Genomic DNA, 27,382 nt, shown 5'->3' with positions numbered 1-27,382 from the left:
AGCACTGGCTTTGATGATTGCGCTGTAAAATGGCGGATGGGAGTTAGTAAGTGTTGACAGCCCCAGCATGCAAGAAGGGAAAGCAGATGGACATCTGATAAATCATAAGATTGATCAAAAGTCCATTGGTGTTGGTCACCGTTTATTGGTGTATTCGTTTCTCCTTTAGCTGAAACGAAGGGGAGAAGATGCATTACAGTACATTATCTAGCCTCTACCAGGCTGCACAGGGCGCTGGAAAAAAGCAGAAATTGACAAAACAGACAGATAACATACCAGAGGACATTGTCTACACTGTCTACATTTTCTACATACTTCATTCGGGATTCAATGAAAATTTTGTTTTACTGGATAACTTAATCATTCATTCATTCTTTCCTTAGACTCAATCGATGTACCGCTGTTTAACAGACACACGCGGTCGTCTTCGGATTTTCCTAAGGGGTAGGAGGGACAGATTTTCCTAAGGGGTAGGGGGACACTTGCACAGATGTTAAAGTCCTTCCCGAGTCAGATGGTGCATAGGGTGGCGCCTTTCTCCGTTTCTGTAGCCCTTGGGCCGCACAACTTGGTTTAATCACTACAACAGGGGGGTACTCTCCACTGGTTGTGGTTTGTGTGTTTAACTTCCATGCTCTTTCCCAAATGCTGAGTGCTACGCAGAGAAAGCAGTATGTACCAATAAAAAATCTTTGGCCGGGGATCGAACTCCCGATATACCTAATGCAATGGGAACACTTTGATCAGTATGCCATTACACCGGTCATTTGTTTTATATTCCACAGGTATCGGCGTTATGATTATTTTTCTGTCTCCTACTCAACAAGAGAACCATTCAAAATTCACTAGTGTCAAGGCCGGTAGACGCCACACTTAAATCGACACCTCAAACCTTTCTTTACGGTATTTTTTGTAGCGGCCAGTCTTTCAAAGGCTTTGGTGAGAAAGGTGTCATAAAGTGTTAACATTAGGTCTCCATGGCATCGGATATCGCAATGCGATTGGTTTGAGCTCAAGCTATTTTCGAACACCAATTCTGTTTGCATGATTATAAGTCTTCGCGTCTGCGGCGATATAAAAGCTTGACATGGCCTCCTGTGCGAAGCCCCATTGGGAAAGCGATTGGTCTGTGCTGAAGCTATTTTTGAACACAAATTTAACGGGCTTTAAGGGATGTTTAAAATGGGCTTATCTAGTAGTACCTCATGCGCAGCAGGGTTTAAGTTATGAGGCCCATGGCCCATATGTTTTTTGTACGGTATGAAAATTGAGCGCCTGCCCATTTCTAACACCCCAGTTTTCACTAGTGCGGCGACCTCGCTGTGACTGAGCGATTTGCATACAGATCAATGAGTAGCATAGATAAAAGACGAATCGTTGTACGCTTTGCGTGTTTTGCTGTCTTTCCAGTCATACGTTTACATTCAATCTCACTCAATCATAAAGTCAAGGGTTACCCATATCCACTGTCTGTCGCAGCGAGGTCGCAGCGCGATCACCGTCCAGAGGAATACGGACTAAATCAGACCGTAGGCGTCGCACTTTAAACAATGATAATGAAGTGAATGTGAAGTTTGACGCATCTGAGTTTATAGGCAAAGTGGTCTCTACGTCAATGGACCATTGTATCATCGATCATGAAGAATAAATTGGTTTTAATTGGTTAATCGCACAAAGAAGCACGTGGCAGCTTGACGGATGAATTGCATGCTCATTTACACACTGTCAGTGGAACACTTCAAATAGATAATAAATTGACTGTAATTATCAAAACAGCTACATATCTAACAAATATATGCTTTACGTATCTGTAATTGTACGTCAATAAGAGTCGTGTCAAGCAGGAAAGTATGATATTACGGAAAACTATCATCACATCTTTGTACTCGGTTGTATAAATTTACACCCAATTCTCGTCGTGCCTAAAGCGGGAGAGTGTGGAAACCTTCGTGCAGCCTGTCTACTCATACTTACCATTAAGTGTGATAAATAACGTCATTACGCGGGAGGAAAGGAAGTTGTCAACTCCAGGGTCTGAAGCTTGAGTAATATATCAATAGTTAAAAGTAGTAAGTTGTTGTGTAGCCTGTCGTATCACACTTATTACACCAGCGGCATGGAAGTCGGAACACCGAGTGCTGTCGTCCTCAAATCGGAAGCGTACGTAAAGCCCCTGTCACACTTGTGCGTATATACAAGCCCGGATGAGTTGCGTAATAATATGTTTTTGGTTTAGGTTAAGTTTGCAGCCGAAGAAGTAATTTCTTTGGTTTGATAACTAGACTGCTCAACGGTGGGTCAAAGTAGAAAACAACTTCCTCGCAAAATTTACTTAAACTAAAAAAATGTTACTGCGGAACTCATGCGCACTTGAATATACGCACAAGTGTGACAGGGCCCTAATGCTTTGATAGTTAAAAGTTTCCTGTGCGTAAGTTGTTGCGTAGCCTGTCATATCACACTTACCATCAAGTGCGGTAAATAACTTAATGTCACGGAATGAAAGGACGTTGTCAACTCCAGGAGCACGGAAGTCGGAATACCGAGTCGTCGCTAAAGCTGAAGCTAGCGTAATATTAGGATAGTTAAAAAGTAGCCTGTGCGTAAACCTTTGTGTCGACTGTCTAATCATCATCATCATTATCATCAGTCGACTTGCTTTCGCTACGACGGGCTTATACCGTCTAATCATACCATGATTACAGGAAGGAAAGGAAGTAGTCAACTCAAGGGTTATGGGCGTCAGCACGCTGAGTGCTGTGGTGTACAGGCGGCTGAGTAATCTTGAAGACCAAGGTTATTTCAGGATGTTTCTTTTAATAAGATTTTTTGCACAATTGACAGAATGCCCATATCAGTACGAATTTGTGGGGCACCATTGAAAGGATATTCCCTTGACAATGATGTGAATAACATATCATCCAGTCAAGAATGCACATGTCTTGATAAGGCTGTGGGCATTAATTTCTCAAGAATGGCAATGAAGTTGGACGCATATGGTCATACTTATCAACGAACCATCAGCAATTTATTGACAAGTATGGAAAATATGCTTTGCATAACTGTATGAGTATGGTATTACGGAAAACGCTCAGTACACCAATGTAAGCGGTCTTGAGGGCTGCATTTATATCTTATTCGCGCCGTACGTAAAACTGAAACTTGCGTAATATTTTGATAGTTGAAAAGTAGCCTGTTCGTAAACCTTTATGTAGCCTGCCTGTCATACCACACTTACCATTAAAGACAGGAAATAACTTCATTACACGAATTCCTGGAAGGAACGGAAGTTACCAAGTCTAGAGTCATGGAAGTCGGCGGGTTGTTCCTGTCAAAACGAATTCTGGGCACTATTGACAGGATTTTCCTTGAATGATAATGCGAATAACACCTCATCATCATACCAAGAATGCACATGACTGAACAAGACTGTGGGCATTACTTTCTCAAAAACCGCAATGCAATTTGACGCATATGGTCATACTTAGGCGAAAATTAGCTAGAGAAAAATGCATCGGGCCACCGTCATTGCACGAGCAAGTGGGATGAAATAGGCTTTGAATACTTCACTGTAACAATTGTGTCAAGTGTCAGGTTTAGAATTGCTCTGACATAAAACACGCGATGCTTACACGCAGTCTAAAGGATCACATGTGCACCCAATTCACGTGTCATGTACATCTCTTACAGTATGCCCCTGTCGCACAGGCATCCTCATTATTCAGATTGGTACCTACTGGCTGTACTTCCGATGGATATCATCAGAACAAAGAGTAGAATAAGATGAGCGCCCTTTAAGCCCCCGTCACACATAAGAAATTCAACTCGGCCGACGTGTTGGCGAGCTTAAAATGTGCATTTTCGGCCGAAGTACGGCCGACGTCCTGCCGAGTACTCGGGCGTTGGGCGATTTATAGAAATAAAAGTTGATCCAAATATTGGCCTTTTACCAGGTTTAATAGTCGATACTGACTTCGTCCATGTCCAAGAGATGGTACCATCTCATGGGGGATTTTTAGTTTTTAGTGTTCGACGGACGTCGCCCGAGATTTTCATTGGAAAATACGGTCGACGCTCGGGCGATCTTGAAATTCGGCGAGCTTCGGGCGATCTACAAAGTCGGCAAGCATAGCTTCGGCCGCATTTGTTGACGGCCTCCGTGTTTATTTGTTTGTAGACAGCATAACCCAAGAAGCTTTGGATGGATCCTTATAATATTTGGTAGATGGGCATGAGCCGGGAAAACAGGTATATTGGCCTTTGGAACTGCAGGTTTGAGACTTGGAAACAGAGGTTGGCGGATCGTCATAATTTTCAGTATGTAGATAGCTTAAAAGTGATAATAACATCATTAATATAATGAAATGATAATGAAATGATAATAAAATTATAATGAAATGGTAATGAAATGATAATCAATTGATAATCAAATGATAATCAATAAAATAATCAAATGATAATCATGAAAATTAACATATTCAATGAACATCTTTTACACATCCACTGTGTTCCATGATAGGGCTCTTAAACATGTGGCATATGTGACTGAGAAAGAGAGGAATTTATGATGCGTCAGTCGTAAAGTTTAACATCATTTGATGACTACATGAGGTCGTGGAACTCTAGTTATGCAACGTCAGAGGGTTGATTCAACTAGGTATAAACAGAAATGACAGGCACGTCTGCTTTCTACACTATCTGTCTGCTACTTAATGGCGTTTTAATGGTCTTGTCTAGTACCAACGTTAAATCAATTTGTGCATCCTTCTCCATGATTACGTGCGTCGGTTGCCATGGTGACCCTTTAATGTTCTATCAAATTGACGGTCACCATGGTGATCCGGGCGTCATCTTCTGAAGTGGTGACATTATCTTGTTATTTCCGTTGCAGTCTATGTTTGAAGAATGTGTTCGATTTGAATATAAAAGATGCATCCAGTCTTTTAAAGTTTTACAATTTCGCCTCTCTTCACTCGCTTTGAGTCCAACTTTGATATATATTGTGCATTATGCCATCTGTAACAGCCTTTGACTATGAGCCCTGGCTGTACGTCGTTATACATAGTGCCTCCCACCAGGACAGGAGCCATCGGACTAAAACTCAGAAACTCTGGTGCAATAAGTGTTCCAAAAGCCCGTACTAAGAGGCTTAGTAATTCCTTTCTCCACTGTGCAATACGGCCATATAATAAGGCAAAAGTTTAGATTTTAACTGCGCAATTGTTTTTTTGTTATATTTTAGATTAATCACATCGCTGCAATATTAGTGGACTGTAAGTCATTATTACGTCTATGAAGATTAGACATCCAGGTAATAAGATACGCCAAAAAAGCAGTTACTCAAACAACTGGATATGATTTTGGAAACGGTCAGACGTTTCAAGTAGCATCCACTACTTTTCGTCAGTGACTGTGAGCAAGATCAGTCGAACAGCAGGTTCATAACCACGAATTATGAATTGATATGCAAATCATTGTAAGTCATTGTTTGATGTGGTTGTGATGCATAGACTATGTGATAAGGACGTAATTCGGGTGTGCTCGCCCGCGAGTTCCTTACTTAATAAAATTATTTTAATCATTTCAATCATACAGTCGAACAAACACCTAAGATGAAATCAAATGCAGGTGTGCAACACTGGAACCTTTGTTGACCGTCGTGTAAAACGAATTATACGTGACTCGGGCTAATTGCTAAAGGGATGAGCGCTCATCTTATCCTACTCTTTGTTCTGATGATATCCATCGGAAGTACAGCCAGTAGGTTCCAATCTGAATAATGAGGATGTTGTGGTGCTGAAATAAGCCCCTTCCGAATGCAGCTCCAACCGGTTAACCAGATGCCCTTCCTCGGATTCGAACCCGGGTTTCCCAGTCAACAACTAAACAGAACCAGGAGCTCAACTGTGAGCCTGCTGCCAATTGAGCTACAGGGGCACTTGTAATGCCATGGTCTCGTACAGATGATGCTTGTAGAATGTAGCCTTTAGAATCCAGTCAGTCCAGTGCAGACAAAGATCTGATTGTATCAGCTTGACCCGTGGTATTTCGTGGATTCGATGTTGCAACAAGGTGGCTTACTCTGGTTTCTTCGATTCTATTTGCAACACGGTGTCTCTTAGTCTTCCTCTGATCTATTGAGTTCGATTTGCAACAAGGTGTCTTACTCTGATTCCTTGAGGAAATACTTGACTAGCAGAAGGGAAATTGGTGAGACCTTCATGCTGTTAAAATGTATTTCCATGGCGCCAGGGTTCACACGTGAAGATCTAGTCACATTACCTGTTTCCACGCTGATCCATATGCTGCCGACGCCAGCACAAAGCCGACGTGATGAAAAGGCCAACGTGGGCGGATTCGGTAATCAACTTGACAGCAATTTTCGCCAAGGGATCAATAATTACTTTACTTGCCTCACGAAGTTCCACTTAACACTCACTTATGCTGTCCTGATTTTCTTTGAAGCACAGAATGAACTCTTGTAACCTTGATTAAGATAGAAACGAAGATTACTGCCTATATCTAACTTTGTCCATTTTGCCAAGATGGTTACGTGTTTCGTAGCGTTTGTATGTTCTTATGTGGTTTAGCAGCATGACCAAGGAAACTATGAAGGGAATGTCAGGAAATTTGGTATGTGGTTAGATCTTGTTTTATCAAAGAAATGAATAGATTTTGGCCCACCTGGCTGTTTTTCTTGATACTGCAGCACAACTACCAGGCTCGTACAAACAAAATAAAACCGGAGCACCGGGCACAACACACTACAAAATATATTCTATGCAACACAGAAATATATACGATCCAACAACACTACATGGTGTTCATAGGCAATAGTTTTATATACTTCAACAACATCATGTGTTCGAGATGACGCTCCAGAAGAATGAAGAAAACTAACCGATGTATTTCCCACTAAGAATAGCGTATAAGGTCATTACAATGTAAAGTTGGGGCAGTTCAACATCTTAGTCTCTTGCAAATTTGTCTTATAATGATAAGTTTATTGCAAGTTCTTGCCCGTAGGTTAATTACAAGTACATGTAACATGAAAGGACGGACTGACAATGGGTAACAAATATAGCATGTGACTATTCTAGTCTAATTACTAACGCTACATTCTATCTTATGTGGGTTTGACTTCTTTTTCCGAGACAGCTGAAGACAAAGATCCCACTTTTCTGTAATGTGTGGGTTATATGCGTGGGAAGGGTAAGGCATTCAAATCTACTTCTTCACAAACCTGACGGTACTCGTCAATGAACCATAGTGCGCAATCTGACACTATAAACCGGTTATCCCCGGTAAATGCTTTAGGTAGTCACTTATTCATCTCCTGGTACTTTAAATTTCAGTAAAGTACTGGTACAGTAATGTTACTGTAAATTTCTTTTATTTTCGTTGTGATTTAATTTCACAGTAAGAGTCAAAATAATGTTTTTCCGGTGTTTTAATTTCGCGATTTAAACAATGTTGTAGCACAAAAACACATATTCGCTGTGTCATCATTTCTTTGAGGACAGCCAAAGCTAAATTAAATTATTGATTGATTAATTTTGATTTGATTTACCCAGGGTCAACATATCGCCACAAGGGCGATTTTCAATGTGTCCACACATAAACAAGACATATTGAAATAACAAGATGTAATACAAACTTCGGTTAAATAAGGATGAAAAGTTACATTGCAAAATAATGTACTAAAAACCGTGAACATAAAACCGCCACGAACATTTCAAGCTTTACAGTATCTACAGTACCGCCACGTTTGTGACTTAGGTCAAGCTGATGGACAAATCCGATTTCGCACAACCAGCATGTTTTTGCTGTATGGAAATCCGTACGTCTACGTGGCATATCGTGAAAAACATTAGTGAGGTCGTCTAAGAGATGAGTAAGACCTTTTGGAGGATTTCAGGGCGTCTAGAGTATTACCAGAAGCGGCATCATTCGAACGATTCCCTAACAGTAGATGGTCCATGTCACGTAGTCGTTAAACAGTGACGTTTGGACCTTTTAGAGGATTGAGGAGGATTTAGGTTAGATCTACAGAGATTCCACTGCATATCGTCCAATTGACACAGGATAGATTAGAAAGATAACGTTATGATTCTTGGCGCTAAAGGGCATTGATGGATGTAAGTTACCCTCCATAGCAGGCTCTACCGGGATTTTTGGGGGGCTTGTAATACACTTTTTGAAGCCAGTCCGTAACAATCAGCCAGACTGTAGCCATTTGGCCCGGTAAAAATGGGCAAAATGGTTACATTCTGGCTGATGGTTACGGGCTGGCTGCAAAAAGTGTATTACAAGCCCCCCAAAAATCCCGGTAGAGCCTGCTATGGAGGCTAGATGTAAGTACTGATGTCGATTCTAGATGACATTCAGGAGACAAATTTATACCAGTAAATGCAATCTGATTGACAAAGTGTATTATAGGAATCCTGGAAGCGGAACACTTCAACTCTTTGATAAAGTAGGAAATATGATGATGATGACAGGCAATATGACGAATGCCAGCAATGAATGCCGTCCTTTATCCTGAAAATATTATTATAGGCAGCTTTGATTTTTCCATCTCTTTTATCAGTTGAACCATTCCCAGTATATGAGCCATGTTATATAGTATTCGAAACGTGACGTTTGCAGTTGAGGCCTTTTGGAGGATCACAAGCGGATTAAGGTCATCAACATTTTTTCTACGCGGTATATCGTCCAATTGACGTAGGATTTTAGAAAGTCCCATGTTTTACCTGGGGCAAAAAAGATAAGAAGAGATGTTTTGATATGGGTGTTAAGGAGCATTCTGATGACAAATTAATACCAGTCTAGACAGAAGAATGCCGTTGTATATCCTGAAAATAATGTTGTAGATAGCTTTCAAATTGGTTATTGCATCTTTTAAACAAGCTTTCAGATGTCAAACGTAGTCACAAAGGTTATACTTTAGAACCGGTTCGTTGTCGTATCGTATTCAATATATCTTAGAATGCATGTTTTAAAAGGAAGACGCGTGGTGTATGTTTTCAGAGCGAATTCAGTTTATAGAGTTGCGTTTGGTAGCCAACCAAAGAATCAGGTAGAAATTCTCTAGAAATTGAAGATTTTGACTAAACCTAGAGATTCACAACAACGTTTAGGGAGGTATGAGATTTTATTTTCCTCAGTAAGAAAATCTGGTCACTGACGATTGGAAAAGTGGTAACAGATTTCATTTCCAAATAAGGCAATCAACGATCTCGAGTTGGATTAAGATACTAGGTGGGGATTAGGTTATTACGACATTATGGAGTGGGGTATTATTCCAAGGTCTCTTATTTACCTAACGTGTATATTAATCAATGAGCGGAAAGCTGTGTAGTTAGCAAAACACACCCTTTGAAGGTGGAGTCCTGTAACAAGATTAAGACATGGATTCCCACCCCAGGAAGGACGACCCAATTAGTGAAATGAAGAAGAATTTCGGATTAGAATAAAGAAGCTGCGGTGAGCAGAATGAATCGCTATTTTCGCCAACACAGTAATCCACAGTGCAGTGAAATGATTGAGTTCTGCTGCATTGGAGGCCATTGAGGAGGTACCTTCGCACATGGGGGACTGATATCATACAGGTTATGCACTTTTCATTAAAATTTCAAGAGACGCGATGCCACAAACAAATTTGACTTCATCTCAGATTTGACAGCTCTGTCAATGCAAAATATAGGTAAATGCATAAAAGATTGCTTTGTTATTAGAAACTATACTGCAACCCACGTTTATCCCCATCTGACCAAGATATTAGAGACCCACGTATGTTATCTTAGTTTGTTTAGTAAGTAGAATGTTAAGATGCATCTTTCATTTCTATCTTGTAGTCTATTTTGTATTTCTAATTTGTAAGCTGACCTTGTGAAAGTCATTGTACTGTTCTATTTCTATTTGGAAGTGGCTTAACTGACTCCTGGATCATCCTGCCAGCAGTAGAAAAAAATTACACAGTTGTGAAAAATCTGCACCGCTGACTGGATGCAAATTTTACCACTGCTGTCAGCAGTGCAAATTTTTCTACTGCTGAAAGGATCATCCTGTCAATAGCCTCCGACTTTCTATCCGACGGAGATGTTCTAGATTTATTCATCTACTTAATATATCCATGCCTCTCCAACAAAGTCGAAGGTATGGCGGAACGGGTGTTCCTTGGCCTTTTAAGACCGTCATACCGAAATAGAACAAGAGGCGTCGCTTCGGGATCCGTCTATTCTATCTTCGTCCCTGATTCTCCACCACGACAGTCGCTGTCTGTCTGTTTGTTTGTTTGTTTGTTTGTTTGTATTGTATACCCGGAAGATGGAAGGCTGTCTACTATTGTTTACCGGTAAACCTCATGCCGTAACACACCAGATTTGTTCTGAACAGTACAAGCTGCATATCCGGACAGAGATATTTGATCCACTCACACCCGGAAGGACCCCTACTCTTTTCGGTGGGTGGGTTCTTTTACGTGCTCTCCTCAAACACGGGACCTCCATTTAGCGTCCTATCCGAGGGACGCCCCAAAGCTAGGTTCTCATTTTCACCTGAGTGAAGTGGGGAAAGTCGTGTAAAGTGCCCATCTCAAGGGCACAATGACACCGTCGATGAGACAAATCAGGGGACCCCGGATTTGAACCTAGGGCCCCTGGGTTGAACCCAGGACCCCTGGGTTCAGGGCCAAACACCCTGCCACTGCGCCACCGCGACGCAACGACAGTCGCTGTCTGCACCTGGATGAAGAAGCAGTTATACATCTTTGTCACGTTAGTTAGTTCATCGCCCTGGCATATTTCGAATATCAATCGTACGTATTTCTCGGATGTGATATTTTTAGTATGCACATGTAATCCACGAGGGACCACATAGACACGCCATATGTCACTCCCTACGTAATAGGATTGATTAGTCATTAAATAAATGTATTACACTCATTTTTTCATGTGCATGGAATTTCTATTTCACAATATCACCCAAATTGGGACTAAAAAAAACATGAAACACGGACAAAAAGTCTAACATTAACAGTAGGGATAAGGCCGAAGGGAGACGTCTTGTATTTCATTTGGAGCTTCGACACTCTGGGTTCTACTTTATCTAGAATAGATGGATGAAAAAAATCTTGAATATTCCAAATAATAGTTACTCAAGCAACTGGATATGATTTTTGAAACCTGCTGTTCGACAAATCTTGTTCGGAGTCACTGACGAAAACTATTGGATGCTACTTGAAACGTCTGACCGTTTCCAAAATTATATTCAGTTTCTTGAGTAACTGTTATTTGGCATATTTTAATACCTGGATGTCTAACCTTCGTCGACGCAATCTTGAATATTCCCTACGCTGGAACACCTTTTTCTTGCTCTTGTCACAAACACTTGGTGTAAAAAAAATCAATCCTTTCTTGAGAGTAGGTCAATATACTCCTAGGAAACTTGGCAATGCAGTTTCCCAAAACAAGTGTTATTAAACGCGATAAACTATTACAAAACAAGACCATAGGAAGTCCAGGTCAAAAGGTAGAAAAAACAGAAGTGCCGCTGCAGTAGCAAGGTCACATACTAGGAGCCCAAAATCAAAATTGAGCTTCGTCTTGTCAACACCTGCCCACATACTAAATACCATCACAATCAAACCAGAGGTTTCCGAGTTATGCTGACTACGAAGATCCGGAACACAAACACACACAGACACACAGACAGACACACCCAAAACAATAGCTCCATTTTTCAAGGAAATAAAAAACGCCAACTACTATGTAAAGATCGCGTTCGTATGATTCATGATCCGATATGTGGGTGGGTGACAAAACTAGCAAACGTGATAGAGTACGACATTCGTATCCTGTACAGACCATTCTCACGAGGAATTTCCAGTTCCGTGCGTCGGCCTTTGATGCATGTGCAAAAAGTAGGCTTTTGCTTGATCAATCTCTTTAAAAAGTTGAATGGCCTCGTTGCATGCGCTAAATCCAGGGAAACTTCTGATTTTTCGAACTTTCTTGATCTTCATCCAAAACGGCAATATGTCTGGTATATTGAATGACGAATATGCAAAAAGTAGGCTTTTGCTTGATTAGTCTCCTGTGAGACTCCGGTGATATTCTGAGACTTCTAACTTTCTTGCTTTCCATACTCACAAAATGTTGATATTTCCTTTGAAGAATTCGTAAGAAAGTAGGCTTTGCTTGATTAGTCTCCGGTGACATTAGAAAAGTTGAATGGCCACGTTGCATGCGCTTTCTTTATCCAGGGAAACGTCTGATCATTCTAACTTTTTTGATTTTCATACTCACAAATCAGTAATATTTCCAGTATTTTCCTTGACGAATATGCAAAAAGTAGGCTTTTGCTTAATTAATCTCCGGGGTATTAGAAATGTTGAAAGGCCAGATCGCATGCGTTTCTTCATCCAGTGAAACTTCTGAAACTTTCTTGCTTTCCATACTCACAAAATGGTAATATTTCTGGTATTTCATTTGACGAATTCACAAAAAGTAGGCCTTTGCTTAATCAATCTCCAGAGACATTTGAAAAGTCTAATGGCCAGATCGCATGTTTCTTCATCCAGGGAAACTTCTGAAACTTCTAACTTGCTTTCCATACTCACAAAATGGTAATATTTCTGGTATTTCATTTGACGGATTCACAAAAAGTAGGCTTTTGCTTAATCAATCTCCAGAGACATTTGAAAAGTCGAATGGCCAGATCGCATGTTTCTTCATCCAGGGAAACTTCTGAAACTTCTAACTTGCTTTCCATACTCACAAAATGGTAATATTTCTGGTATTTCATTTGACGAATTCACAAAAAGTAGGCCTTTGCTTAATCAATCTCCAGAGACATTTGAAAAGTCTAATGGCCAGATCGCATGTTTCTTCATCCAGGGAAACTTCTGAAACTTCTAACTTGCTTTCCATACTCACAAAATGGTAATATTTCTGGTATTTCATTTGACGGATTCACAAAAAGTAGGCTTTTGCTTAATCAATCTCCAGAGACATTTGAAAAGTCGAATGGCCAGATCGCATGTTTCTTCATCCAGGGAAACTTCTGAAACTTCTAACTTGCTTTCCATACTCACAAAATGGTAATATTTCTGGTATTTCATTTGACGAATTCACAAAAAGTAGGCCTTTGCTTAATCAATCTCCAGAGACATTTGAAAAGTCTAATGGCCAGATCGCATGTTTCTTCATCCAGGGAAACTTCTGAAACTTCTAACTTGCTTTCCATACTCACAAAATGGTAATATTTCTGGTATTTCATTTGACGGATTCACAAAAAGTAGGCTTTTGCTTAATCAATCTCCAGAGACATTTGAAAAGTCGAATGGCCAGATCGCATGTTTCTTCATCCAGGGAAACTTCTGAAACTTCTAACTTGCTTTCCATACTCACAAAATGGTAATATTTCTGGTATTTCATTTGACGGATTCACAAAAAGTAGGCTTTTGCTTAATCAATCTCCAGAGACATTTGAAAAGTCAAATGGCCAGATCGCATGCGTTTCTTCATCCACGGAAACTTCTGAGACTTCTAACTTTCTTGATTTTCAGACTTGCAAAACGGTAATATTCTTCATATTGTTCACACCTTTATTGAATGTACAGGTAACATTTACCTCCATTAACATTAATTCGCCGGATTATATAAATCCGCCACTTTGAAAAACAGTGGGTTTGAGAGATCTCTAGTGCAGCACCCCCGGCCCCCAGGTATGCACAGTTTAGAAATACAGGAGTGCATTATACTGGGGGATGTTGGGTTGGAGATCTGTTTGGACGTATCTTTTCAGGGTGGCGGTCTGGCGTAATTAATTATGTGCCACGGTGGAATCATGTTAGTAGATGTTAGGTTTTCGTGATTAACTGTACACCAACTCGTCGTGATTCCCCTTCATTGTTCTTGTATTCTTATGTACGATGTGTTCCTAATGTAATTGTCTTACATTTGCTTTTATGTTTGAGGAAGAGGGATTGCCATAGGCATATGCATTATGTCTGCATGATCCTCAAGTGAATGTAATAGGTAAATAAACGTGCTCCATCATTGTCTCCATGTTGATCTTAATAATTCAATCAAAGCATGAACGGCATGATATTCACATCTGTCGTGATCTCTAATTGTGGTGGATGCTGACAGACATGATTGCTAATCCGTGAATAATTTCATCAGGTTGGCGAATGACTGAACAGCAAGGTTCTTTTATTCACAACCAAGTATTTTACAAGAGCCGACGTTTCGACATCAGGGCCCTGCATTGTCCTGATTAAGACGACAGACAGTCGTCGAAACGTCGAGACTTGTAAAATACTTGGTTGTGAATAAAATAACTTTGGTATTCATGATTGATGATGAACAATGAAAACACAATCTTCTCTTTGAGTCAGTCGGGCTCCACATGTTTGTAATATCAAGATTTATAGAAGGCATGTTACGATTATAGTAACTTTCAGTGTCCTATCAGAATTATTATTCTCCAAACAAATAAGGTCAGTGACATGGACCAGACAGCTGTCACCATGGTTACTGGAGGTGTAGCAGACACATTGTGGTGCCCGATTACGTCACGTAGCATGTGGAAAGAACTGGAGGGGCTTGTTACCATATGTTATGCATGTTTTTGAGTGAGAATAAACATAGCGATAGTTTGCAAGGATCGACAATGTTAAGGCAAACATGATGTATTTGCTGGCAGGTGTCGCCTTTCTGATCTGTATCGAGATCTTGGATTTTGTCGTTTCGTGACTACTGAACATCGAAATGATCGAGTTGGTTCTACCTTCGCGGTTGTCGCGGTGACATCTCTATTGTTAATTCATGACAACGCAAATATGAGTTTCCAATGTATTTATACTGTACTAGAGCAGTGTTTAAACTTAGGGCATCGTGAAAACGTCCTTTCCCTTCTTCCGAGAAATTAAGTCCCTCGATAATATAATTCCCTTGCACTGAATATTGTAACTTGAATGATATATCAATGATATCAATTAATCATAACATGTAACGTTACAGGTACAGGTGTTTAATGAGATACACCACATTCCTATGATCCCACAAGTGGCTCTTAAGAAGATTGATGTCAGAACTCGGGGGTTATTTTCGACACTGAAGGAGGAGGGTTTATGATTAGCCGTACTATTCCCTTCTGTGGTTGCCTCGCCAGGCATAAGGGAACGGAAGGTAGGGAGAGTACCAGGGTGATCAATTAGTTCTCTGCCTCACCCATAAACAAGCGGCACAACTCTTATTTTGGGACATGATTATAAAGTATTAAGCCTTTTTTTAAATACCGAGCAAGCGTGAATAATTGTGGTCATTTTCTTGCAGGCAACATTTTTTTTAAATCAGTACGTCAGTCGTTAGATGACAGGAAAGCATAGATAAGAAGCTACATCTGTGATCAGAGGAGCGTGCGTCAATTCCTGTATTCCCCATGCCATGAAATCTACTTAATAGGCATTGTCAAAATGTTGGATGAAAAATTCCTTCGTATTTCAATACAACAACAACAACAACAACAACAATCTTTATTGACACAACAAAAGTACAGCGACTCTCGTAAGGTCTACTTAATCTATACATACATACATACATGCCAACAAACAAAGTTTATACTCATGAGTTTGTTTACATACAGTCATATGGAATAGGGCAACATATGGAATTTAGCGTGTCGTATACTTATACATTACTTGTTCTTATGTCTAAACATTCTTTGATGTATATACCTATTTGAACACAGTAAGGATTGTCTCCTCTCAGTATATAATCAAATCTATCAACAGAATGGAGCATATTGAATTGACTGGAACAATCGGAAATAAAGGTGAACAGCTTAGAGCGTTTATCCTCATATCTTGAACAATTCATGATAAATAGGGATGAAGTGGGTAGATAACTTCAAGCGGACCAAGGAGAGCCCTTAAGTTGACCCGCACTCTCCAGGCCACAGCTCAATTTTCCATGTAATTGTCTTCTCTCTCACCTAACGTTACTGATTTTCAAAAGGTTGTTTCCTGAAAAGTAATCAGTGATGAAAAGTTCAGGTTTGGTGGACATTTATCAAAGACTTAGTCCGCCATACAACATTGACATTGAGGGAGGATCTTAGGTCTAAGGTAAGTTAGTGTATCCGTCATACGTTACGTATACTATACCCTTTAAATTGATCTGTGCCCCTTGTTTCTGGATGAGGCCGAGGAGTTATTGCACTCCTGCAGGCTGTCGAATCAATCAATGCTAGTATACGTACAACGAGGAGCGTTCAATAATAGCCTCTACGAGGCTCCGCGGGTGGCTGGAAAAATAGTAGAAATTGGCCAAATAGAGTGAATAGTATGCTAAGGGAGTCGCCTACGGAGAGAGGGTCCAATATGCCATCCAAACTGTACCCCTATAGCAGACTAACTCCTCTTTCATGTTTTTCTGTCTATTTGACCAATTTCTACTTTTTCCAGCCGCCTCCGGAGCCTGGTAGAGGCTATTATTGAACGCTTCTAGTAGTTCTGGCATTGATTGATTCGACAACCTGAGGGAGTGCAAGCAGCGATACTTGATCTGAAGCTGAACGTGTGAAGTACTCCTGAGAGAAACCTGCAAAGGAAATCAATTAGGTACTCCAAATAAAAGTTGCTCAAGCAACTGGATTTGATTTTGGAAACGGTCAGACGTTTCAAGTAGCATCCACTACTTTTTGTCAGTGACTCTGAGCAAGCTTGTCGAACAGCAGGTTTTAACCACGAACTATGAATCTATATGCAAATAAAGACAAGGCAATCTTAGATTGTACAATAGGGAAACAAATTAGACAAAGACAAAGACGAAGACAAGTCAAAGACACTACAAAGACAAGACAAAGATGAAATCAATTAGGATTTTCTCAGCGTGGCATCAGGTCTGTGGGAAGTCCTCGGCGCTAGCGCTCAATTCATCATACGTGCCACTTCTCCGAGCAGTTAAGGGCTCGTACGTATTCATCTCCTTACAATATAGCTCGACGCCTGCTTTAGTATTCTGCAGGGAGCCTGCAGCTGTTTTATATGATTAGTTAGTTAGTTGGGCCATTTGCCCCGGTTGGAGCATTGGGGAATCGATGATGATCCTCCACTGGACTCGTCTCTGGGTTTTCTTTCTGAAGTCATGCCAGCTGTTGCTTATGCCCCTCATCTCCTCCTCTGAGTCCCTCCTCCAGCTGATTTCTGGCCGTCCTCCCTTCCGTTTGCCCGGTGGATTCCTGGCTAGAGCCTGGTGTGTGATGCTGGGTGGTATCTTCCTGCGCATCCGCCCTATGAAGGACCATTTCATGTCTCCTGTCTCCTGATCCTCCTGGCTCAGGAGGATTTGAGCAGGATCATCAAACGCTTTTGAGGATCGGGATTCAGAAAGCCTGTTAAAAGTTAAATCAAAAATCATAACTTAACGTCCAGTCAGGTTAAGGCACATGTGAAATAGCCCAAAACGTATATTTGTTTGCTGAAAATGGTAAAAAATTCCAAACTAGTTGATTCTCAACCAGGGTATGCCACAAATAAGACGATAGGCCTCCGAGCACATTCACAAAGCACCATCACGCAAAATTTAAGTCATTTTACTTTCATACCAGGGCAAAGTACACATTTTGGGTTTAAAACAGCAGAGGAACCCCAGTTAAACAATTTGAAAGAATTGTACACACGTATGAAAAAGGTAATTCATATCACGGCACAGGTGCAAGTATGGTGCTGAAAATAACAGAGGAACACCATAAGATGATTTAAAAGACTTAAATAGGGAACATGTGTTTTCTCGGGTGTGTATGACAGAACAAGAGTACAACCATGGTGTATCAAAGTTCCTGTTCAACCGGGAATCACAGACCAACTTCCAATCTTCCACATTTAAGAAGAAAGATTTTCTACATTCTTTCCGTATGTGAATCATGAACTACCACAGAGTACGAGTACAGGACGCCGTGCTATGTAACAGTGAGCTTCGAATATCAAGGAAAATCTATGAAATGTTATGAAAAATTATGTATTTGACTATTTTGTCCTACATTGAAAGAAGTAGCGCCTGGATTTCATTTTGATAGCTCATTCATAAAGACGCTGGATCTGATATTTACATTTATATTGAGCCTCAGATCAGAAGAAACCATAGCAATGTACATGTATATTCAGGGCACAATTTTCCTCCAAACGTTTGAGAATCTGTATTCGGGCGCTGTGCTCTCGCTACGGCCTAGATTAAATTTGTGTAAACCTTCACTTTATAATTTATTCATACTAACCCTTTACTTAGAACATCACGCAAAATATGAGAGTATTGTATTGAAAAGAAAACAAAACACACAAGGCGTAAAGCTATTCGTTTATCATCTATGACATTTGTTGAGCATTCTGATGGCAAATCGCACGGTCGCAGCTCGGTCGCAGCTCGGTCGCCGCCCTACTAGTGTTGAGAGCACATTTAGAGTGTGCAAGATGTTTAGCTGTAATAACATGAAGATATCCAATGGTATACCCCCATTCCACTAGGACGGCGCTCTCGCCGCGCGCTCTCTGCGACCTAAAATTTAACAGCGCGCTAAACTGATTGCACAGATAGAAAACGAATCTTTTAACGCTTTGCGTGTTTTGTTACTCCGGGAAGGAGGAATACCTCCTTCTGGGAGTATTGGGAATGCATTTGTTTGCGCGTTCGCAGCTATAACTCACGATCCCGTTGTCGCATTGGTGTGTAACTTGGCATATCGTTTGCCTGGTTCGGCGTGGTGATGCACAATAGCTTTGTTACACCATAACTACTTTAAACGTCAATCCAATATCGTAATTGCACCCCTATAATTAATGCTATGTCCCACTGCCCTGCCATAGGGACCATGTTATAATCCGTTATGCATGACTGGAATACTTCAGGCAGATACGGGGTATAAATCTTCCTTACTTGCTGTGATCGTATAGTCACTGTTACATTGAAAAATAGACAACGTGCATCACCACACGCAACCTAGCAAACGATATACCAAGTTACATACCAATGCGGCAACGGGAATTGTGAGTTTTAGCTGCGAACATGTGCAAAGTGAGCTCCAGTCTGTGTATTAAGTATGCCGTGTCCCTCGCAACTCGCATACAGTATGTGCGCACGGGACGGACGATGCATTTTTACGCACAGTGTGAAAATGGCAAATCTCTGGACCTTCAAACTTACCACACTTGTAGTTTATAATACGGAGGCTGTGACAATGTAAACAGTTTACGCAGGGGATGAAAGATTGTTGAGAAATATCTCTCAGAAAAGTGCGCGCGCCAGTGTCACTTCCGGGTGGTTAGATCCGGTGACCTTTGACCTTCGTGAAATGTTATGATAATATAAATTAGCCTTTTTTATTACAAATAGCTTGATAGCTATAGATCAGGCCGGCCTGCAATAAATTGTGGAAAGAGGATTTACTGCATATTTGTGATTTCTGATACATCTTAGTTGTAAGGCTGAATGGTTCGTTGATAATTGAAAAGGGGCCATCTAGATCTAACTTTGTGACTTTTCCCGGAATTTCTAGATCCCATCTGTGCCATGCTGTAAAAACATACTTTTCAGCAGGTTGACCACTCCTGTATTGAAAGAAAAAGATAAACACTTTTTCTTTACTTGCTCTAAAACACTGAGCAGAGATGCAATTTGTGTGGGTCAATACTTGTACATACTATAAATACTTCACGGAGAATTGTGTCCTACGGACTCTTGTTGTCTTTTCAGTGATACTTTTACATTTTGCCTGATATTTCAATTATGAAGTCAAGGGTTTCACAAATTTGATTTAGGTCGTAGCGAGAGCGCAACGCGATCGCCGTCTAGTGGAATGGGGGCCTTAGTGATCAATAGAGGAGATAGACACTGTCTATCTACAGCAGTTCTCACCAGGCAAGCAAAGAATGCAGACCTCATCCTTGCTCTCCTGGACTAGTGCCTAATACCCACACTAACACTGGTGGCAGCGATGGGATGGATGGGGGTGTCAGGTATGCACGAACGACAAGAGCCTACTTACCATGCTAAAAGGATTAGATATAGAGCCGGATTCATTTTTGATATGTGTCGCGATTCTTTCCGGCCCAATTAACCGGGAGATTCCCGGGCACACGTCTGAGTAAGACATGCAAAACGGTGAGAGCCAATTATCCAAAACAACATGGTTAATACCGGTTATCATTCTTCATTCATGTGTCGGCGATGTTTTCATAAATCCTTCACCTTCGTCATACTCTGAAAGGAAGATCTTTCCTCAGGGGATCTCTGTAATGAAAACGATGAGACACTTTTTTGCGACGCTTCATCAAAGTCTCTCCAATACCGCTCCGGAAAATGTAATCAGGTCCGAAAATGAATAATCATAGCAGGTTCACTTTTTTAAAACAAAATGAGTTAAAGTTTGGCACAAAGGGACCGTGGTAACTGATCTTTGCCTCTGACGGACTGGATGAAGGGACGCCTATCTGAAAATTATTTCAGTCACTCACACAAAACTATAGGCAACAAAACGAGATGTTTCAGTTAACAGGAGATGTGAGCATATCGTTGTGCCAAATTTCAACTCATTTGATAAAAATACTATGGCCGGTGCAATGCCCAAATGAGTCGGGTGTTCGCCTGGGGAGAGCGGACAAAAAACAGGTCATATGATAAAAAGGTCACAATCTTCTCCACAAACCTCTGCTTGGAGAGTAGCGCGGGATGACTTTAACTTTATCGTAGTCCATCCAATACCGTACCGGAAAATGTATGCAGGTCCGAAAACGCAAATCATGTCGTTCTTATCATAGCAGATTCAGTTTATCTAAAGATGAAATTTCATAACAAAATTAATTTTTTTGTACGGGTTTGTTCAATGCAAGGCCATATTTGAGCACTTCTAGACATTGAACTGCATTGCTGGTAAAAGTAGACGATTATACTGGGAGATGGTGGTGAACATTGGTTTTATAGGCTTAAAGGCTGTACATGTATATGGAAGGCTTTTCCATCATTTGTAGGTACCCACCACTGGGCAACCCCAACTTTCCTTTCATCTCGTATCATATCCTCGGGGAGTTATGTGATGCTAGTAGTTGACGAAGTTAGTGCAGTTACCACTTGTCTAAAAGGAGCATGCATGGAAGCTGAAAATAGCTCCATAAAGTCTTTTGGTTTACCATACTATGGCCGGTGCAATGGTCAAATTAGTGGAGTGTTCGATTTCGGTAGGTTGTGACTTGAATCAACGACTTTAGAAATGGTACATATTGCTTTCTCTGCTTAGCACTCAGTATTTGGGAAAGAGTATGGAAGTTGAACACGCATCACTACCAGCGGACTAGCCCCCTGTTGTAGTGATTACACAAATTGTGTGGCCCAAGGGCTATTAAGTCAGAGATAGGCACCGCCCTATGCAGAATCTGGTGCCGAAAACACTTTATAACTTTTAAAACTGTTAAACTATGGCATGGGGTAGAGAAATGTACATATCCTAGACCGTTCCAATATTTTATGCATGTGGCTTTCCAAGATATGGAAAAGAGTACGGAAAAAGCACAAATTGTGTGGCCCAAGGGCTATTAAGTCAGAGATAGGCACCGCCCTATGCACAATCTGGTGCCAGATAGACTTAATAACATTGTTAACTACTATTCTATCGCAAAGGTTAGAAAAAAAACATAACCTTCACCGTTCTACTCTTTTATGTGTGCGGCCTTCCGAGATAAAAATATGAATAGAATTCTCAGAAACGTTCCTTTGAGTAGAAGGATCAAGGCATGGGTAATCTTGTTGCCCTGGAGCTGACTTCTCAAGCATGTTACCAGCTCGGGTGTGACTAAGCCGTGCCTTCATAGCTTCAAAACGGTTTAATTTGATTCCTGATTTTCCTCCAAGTTTTAGATTTAGTGTGTTCAATCATCCATTTTGCCATCGGGTAAAGGGATTCGCCTTCATTAATTTTTAGATTTTGTCATACCGTATCATTTGTTTCTAGCATATTTATCAGATCATCATATTTCGTTATGAGTTCGTGCAATATGTTTTGTTATAAGTTTGTATCATCTTTTCACTTTTCTGTCTTAACAATTTCTGAGGTGCTCTGTGTTAATGCTTGTATTGCCTGAAAAAATCATTTGACCAGAAAGACCAAAGAGTGAATAATTTGGCGTGACTTATAAAGAACATTTCTGTTACAATCTTGTACGCAATTTTTCAGGGAAAAAGATTAGCAGAATTCTCAGAAAAATTCCTTGACCCAGAAAGAGCAAAGCACGAGTCATTTTATTTCCTTGCAACTGACCTCTCAAGCCAAGTATCCGGCTTGTGTGCTGTACCGTGGCTGGCCCCAGTCCAGGACCATGCACTTAAGTCTTGAGACCTTTGAGGCTTTGTCAAGAACTTTTGATGTGACTAAATTTTAGTAGTTGAAGAAGTAATTGTAGCTGCTTTTTCCTGAGATCAGAATGCGTGAAAGCTGAAAAACGTCTGCGACTTGGTAAGAACGTAACATAAACTTTTCTGTTCCAATATTCAATGCTGCTGATCTTTCAAGGAAAAAGATATTAGTAGAATTCTCAGAAATACCCCTCGGACCAGAAAGAGCAAAGCAAACATGAGTCATCTTATGGTCTTGCAACTGACCTCCCAAACCAAGTAACCGGTTTTTGTACCCAACCGTGGCTGGCCCCAGTCAAGGACCATGTAGTTAAGTCTTGTTAACTTTGAGGCTTTGTCAAGAACCTTTGATGTGATACCAAATTTTAGTAGTTGAAGAAGTAATTGCAGTTGCTTTTTCCTGTGATCCTAATGCATGAAAGCTGAAAAATTGCTCCACAATTACCTTATGTCGTAGTATGACGTGACATAGCAGTTTGATGATACTGATAGTTGAAGAAGTTGCTTTTTCTTAGATCAAAATGTATGAACGCTGAAAAAAAGGCTCCACAATTACCTTACACTGTATATGCGTGACTTGGAAAACGCATAACATTAACCTTTTCTGTTCCAATCTTTTATGGTGGTGATCTTTCAAGGAAAAAGATTAGTAGCATTCTCAGAAATACCCCTCGGATGAGAAAGAGCAAAGCATGAGTCATTCTATTTTCTTGTAACTGACCTCTCAAAGCCAAGGAACCGGCTTGTGTATGGTACCGTGGCTGGCCCCAGTCCAGGACCATGCACTTAAGTCTTGTTAACTTGGAAGCTTTGTCAAGAACTCTTGGTGTGATACCAAGTTTTAGTAGTTGAAGAAGTATTTGCAGTTGCTTTTTCCTTAGATCAGAAAGTATGAAAGCTGAAAAACGGCTCCACATGCCTTAAGTCGTAGAATGTCGTGACTTACACAACATTTTCTGTTCTAATCTTCTATGCTGCTGATCTTTCAAGGAAAAAGATTAGTAGAATTCTCAGAAGAATTCCTCGGACCAGAAGGAGCAAGGCATGAGTCATTTCACTTCGTGCAACTGACCTCTCAAACCAAGTGTACGGTACCGTGGTTAACCCTAATACAGGACCATGTAGTTCAATAAGTCTTGCGACCTGTTAGGCCTTTTCAAGAATTTTTTATGTGATGTTATAGTTTAATTAGAAGTTGAAGAAGTAATTGCAGTTACTTTTTCCCGAGATCAAAATGTATGATAGCTGAAAAACGGCTCCACATGTCGTTTGTCGTGGAATAGCGTAACTTGCATGACGTTTTATGTTCCAATATTTCATGTTGATGCTCTTTCAAAGAAAAAGATGAGTAGAATTCTCAGGAAAATCCATCGGACCAGAAAGAGTAGGGTACGAGTCGTTTCATTTTCTTGCAACTGACCTCTCAAGCCAAGTAACCGGCTTCTGTACGGCTGGCACCAGTCCAGGACCATGTAATTAAGTCTTGTGACTTTTTTGGCTTTGTCAAGAACTTTTGATACCATTTTAGTAGTTGAAGAAGTTATTGCAGTTGCTTTTTCCTGAGATTAGAAAATCTTTTTGTATTGAAGCACCCACTATTCTCCAAGCAGAGGTGTGGGTCCAGCTGGTTTTTAACGTGTTCAGTTTAGGAATTTTTGTTCAACATACGGTTGGCGACATAGCTAAAAGGGGACAAAATGGAAAGCCTGACAAAAACACCTAAAAACACGCCGAAAACCCAGCCAGACCCACTCCTCTTGGAGAGTACACTGCACCAAAACTACACCACTGCTAGATGCGGTCACATGTACTATGATCTACTATGTCTTTCAAAATGTCTATGATATGGAATAAAGATTTATTCTATTCATATATGTTGACTGTACCATTTTATCATCGCTGTCAACTTACAACACTGCAATATCGAACCTTGGTGGCCCATATAATATCAACATACTCATACTTTTTCATGACCAGTTATTACATATATCAGCACACTCTACACATATACTAGTCCTGTACCACCAAATGATTTTTAACACTATCTAGACTGGACTCATTCTCCCTCCCCCCATCATAACTTCCAATTGGTATGGTGCATGATCAAATTTGCAGCGGGTGATAAGCATGTAAATATTAATCACTCTCCATAATAAGCCTTGATTATTTGGCGAAGATAAAGTGTTCGTGGAACTCTAGTTAAGTCTTGTAACTTGGAGGCTTTGTCAAGAACTTTTGATGTCATACTAAATTGACGCAGTTGAAGAAGTAATTGCAGTTGCTTTTTCCCGAGACCAGAATGTATGAAAGCTGAAAAACTGCCTTATGACGTAGTTTGACGTAACATGGAATAATCATAACATAACCTTTCTGTTCCAATATTCCATGCTGCTGATCTTTCAAAGAAAATAGATTGGCATAATTTTCAGAAATATCCCTTGGACCAGAAAGAGCAAGTTATGATTCATTCACTAACCTCTCAAACCAAGTATCCGGGTTGGGTAAGGTACCGTGGTTGGCACCAGTCCAGGACTATGTAGTAAAGTCTTGTGACCTTTCAGGCTGTGTCAAGAACTTTTCGATGTGATACTAAATCTTGCAGTAATTGCAACTGTTGCTTTTTCTTGGGATCAGAATGTATGGTAGCTGAAAAACGACTCCAAATGTCTTATGTTGCAGTGAATAGTGTTATCCCGTGCTTATGTCTTGTTCTATGTTAACTGTTGTTGCCATGCTTTGTACCTGACAATAGTTGTGCAATAAAGTTCTTCTTCATGTCATAGAATGGCGTAACTTGCATGGCGTTTTCTGTTCCAATATCTATGCTGGTGATCTTTCAAGGAAAAAGATTTGTAGAATTCCCAGAAAAGTTCCTCGGACCAGAAAGAGCAAAGCATGAGTCATTTTCTTTTCTTGCAACTGACCTCTCAAACCAAGTAACCGGCTTCTGTACGGCTGCCGTGGCTGGCATCTGAGTCCAGGACCATGTAATTAAGTCTTGTGACTTTTTTGGCTTTGTCAATAACTTTTGATACCATTTTAGTAGTTGAAGAAGTAATTGCAGTTGCTTTTTCCTGAGATCAGAAAATATTTTTTTCTTGAAGCTGACCTCTCAGGCCAAGTATCCGGCTTGTGTTTGGTACCGTGGCTGGCCCCAGTCCAGGACCATGTAGTAAAGTCTTGCTAACTTGGAGGCTTTGTCAAGAGATTTGATGTGATACTAAATTGACGCTGTTGAAGAAGTAATTGCAGTTGCTCTTTCCCGAGATCAGAATGTATGATAGATGAAAAACGGTGGTAGAATTGCGTGACTTGCATGACGTTTTCTGTTCCAATATTTCATGCTGATGTTCTTTCAAGGGAACAGATTAGCAGAATTCTCAGAAAAAATCTTCGGATCAGAAAGAGCAAAGCATGAGTAATTCATTTTCTTGCAACTGACCTCTCAAACCATGTTACCGGGTTGTGTATGGATGCCGTGGTGGGCCCCTGTCCATTTAGCACTTAGGTCGTGTCAACTTGAAGTCCTGAGGCTTTGGTAAGAACCTGTGAGGTTTTCGAGTGGGCTAAATTGGCATGATAGGACCGAATCGAATGTGTGTGCACGTGGCTACCGTGGTTGGCCCTAGTCCTTGGCCTTGACCATCCACTTAAGTCTTGATTCATTTGTGAGGCTTTGTCAAGAACTTTTGATATGATACTAAATATTGAAGAAGTTATTGCAGTTGCTTTTTCCTGAGATCAGACTACATGAAAGCTGAAAAACGGCTCCACATGTCTTATGTCGAAGAATGGCGTGACTTGCAGAACGTTTTCTGTTCAAATCTTTCATGCTGGTGATCTTCCAAGGAAAAAGATTAGTAGAATTCTCAGAAATATTCATCGGACCAGAAAGAGCAAGACACCTCTCAGCTGACGTCTAAAGCCAAGTAACCGGCTTTTGTACGGCTGCCGTGGCTTGCCCCAGTCCAGGACCATGTAGTTAAGTCTTGTTAACTTGGAGGCTTTGTAAAGAACCTTTGATGTGATGCTAAATTTTCTGTTCCAATCTTGTATGCTGCTGATCCTCCAAGGAAAAAGATTAGTAGAAGTCCCAGCAAAAATCCTCGGACCTGAAAGAGCAAGGCATGAGTCATTTTATTTTCTTGCAGCTGACCTCTCAAACCAAGTAACCGGATTGTCCTTGACCTCTGTCCACTTAGCATTAGGTCGTGTCAACTTGAAAGTCCTGAGGTTTTGGTAAGAAACTTTTTGAGTGGTCTACATGGGCATGATAGGGCCGCACGGAAGGTCAATAGCAATGCAGAAGTTGGTATAGCAATGCGAAGTTATTACTTCGCTTGCCTATAACGAGCCTTACCCGCCCGAGTCGTGATGACTGCCCATACATCTCTGTCTCTCATTGTCTGGATCATGTCGTCTACCTCAAGGCGGGTGTCAGTGTACATTTGTGACATGTTGTGGGTACAATTGAAGTGGTTTATCACCCACTTAGGTCCGCTTTAACCGTATGCATGACGTTAAAACCATGAAACAAACCGATCCGAGACGGAATCTATCCAATTCGCGTTCACAATGCGCGATTCGGGCAAAAAGGATCGGAAACCATCCGCCTTATGCTAGGGTCACATTTCCTAACCGGGGCCCGGCCGGGCTGTTTGCGGAAACGAAAAATCAAAGTGTATGTCCATAAATTTGCACAAGCTATACTCTTGAATAATTTTGGGTGAGTTTTGTGTTTTTATTGTCTTTTATATCATACTTTTCGTTCCAAAGACTGCCCGTTTTTTTTAAAACGTTTTGTGTCTTTTGTTGTATTTTATATCATATTTCTCGTTCCCACAAGCTGCCCGGCCGGGCCCCGGATTGGAAATGGGACCGATGCATGAACTGTGTGCCTCCCAGAGGCGAATTGCAAAGGATCCGGATCGGAGGGAATCCAAGGAAATCTAAGCGGTTTGGGACCATTCACA

The sequence above is a fragment of the Branchiostoma lanceolatum genome, chromosome 2 (assembly GCF_035083965.1).
Source record: "Branchiostoma lanceolatum isolate klBraLanc5 chromosome 2, klBraLanc5.hap2, whole genome shotgun sequence".
Taxonomy (NCBI): Eukaryota; Metazoa; Chordata; class Leptocardii; order Amphioxiformes; family Branchiostomatidae; genus Branchiostoma; species Branchiostoma lanceolatum.
Note: the sequence above shows the minus strand (reverse complement) of the source record.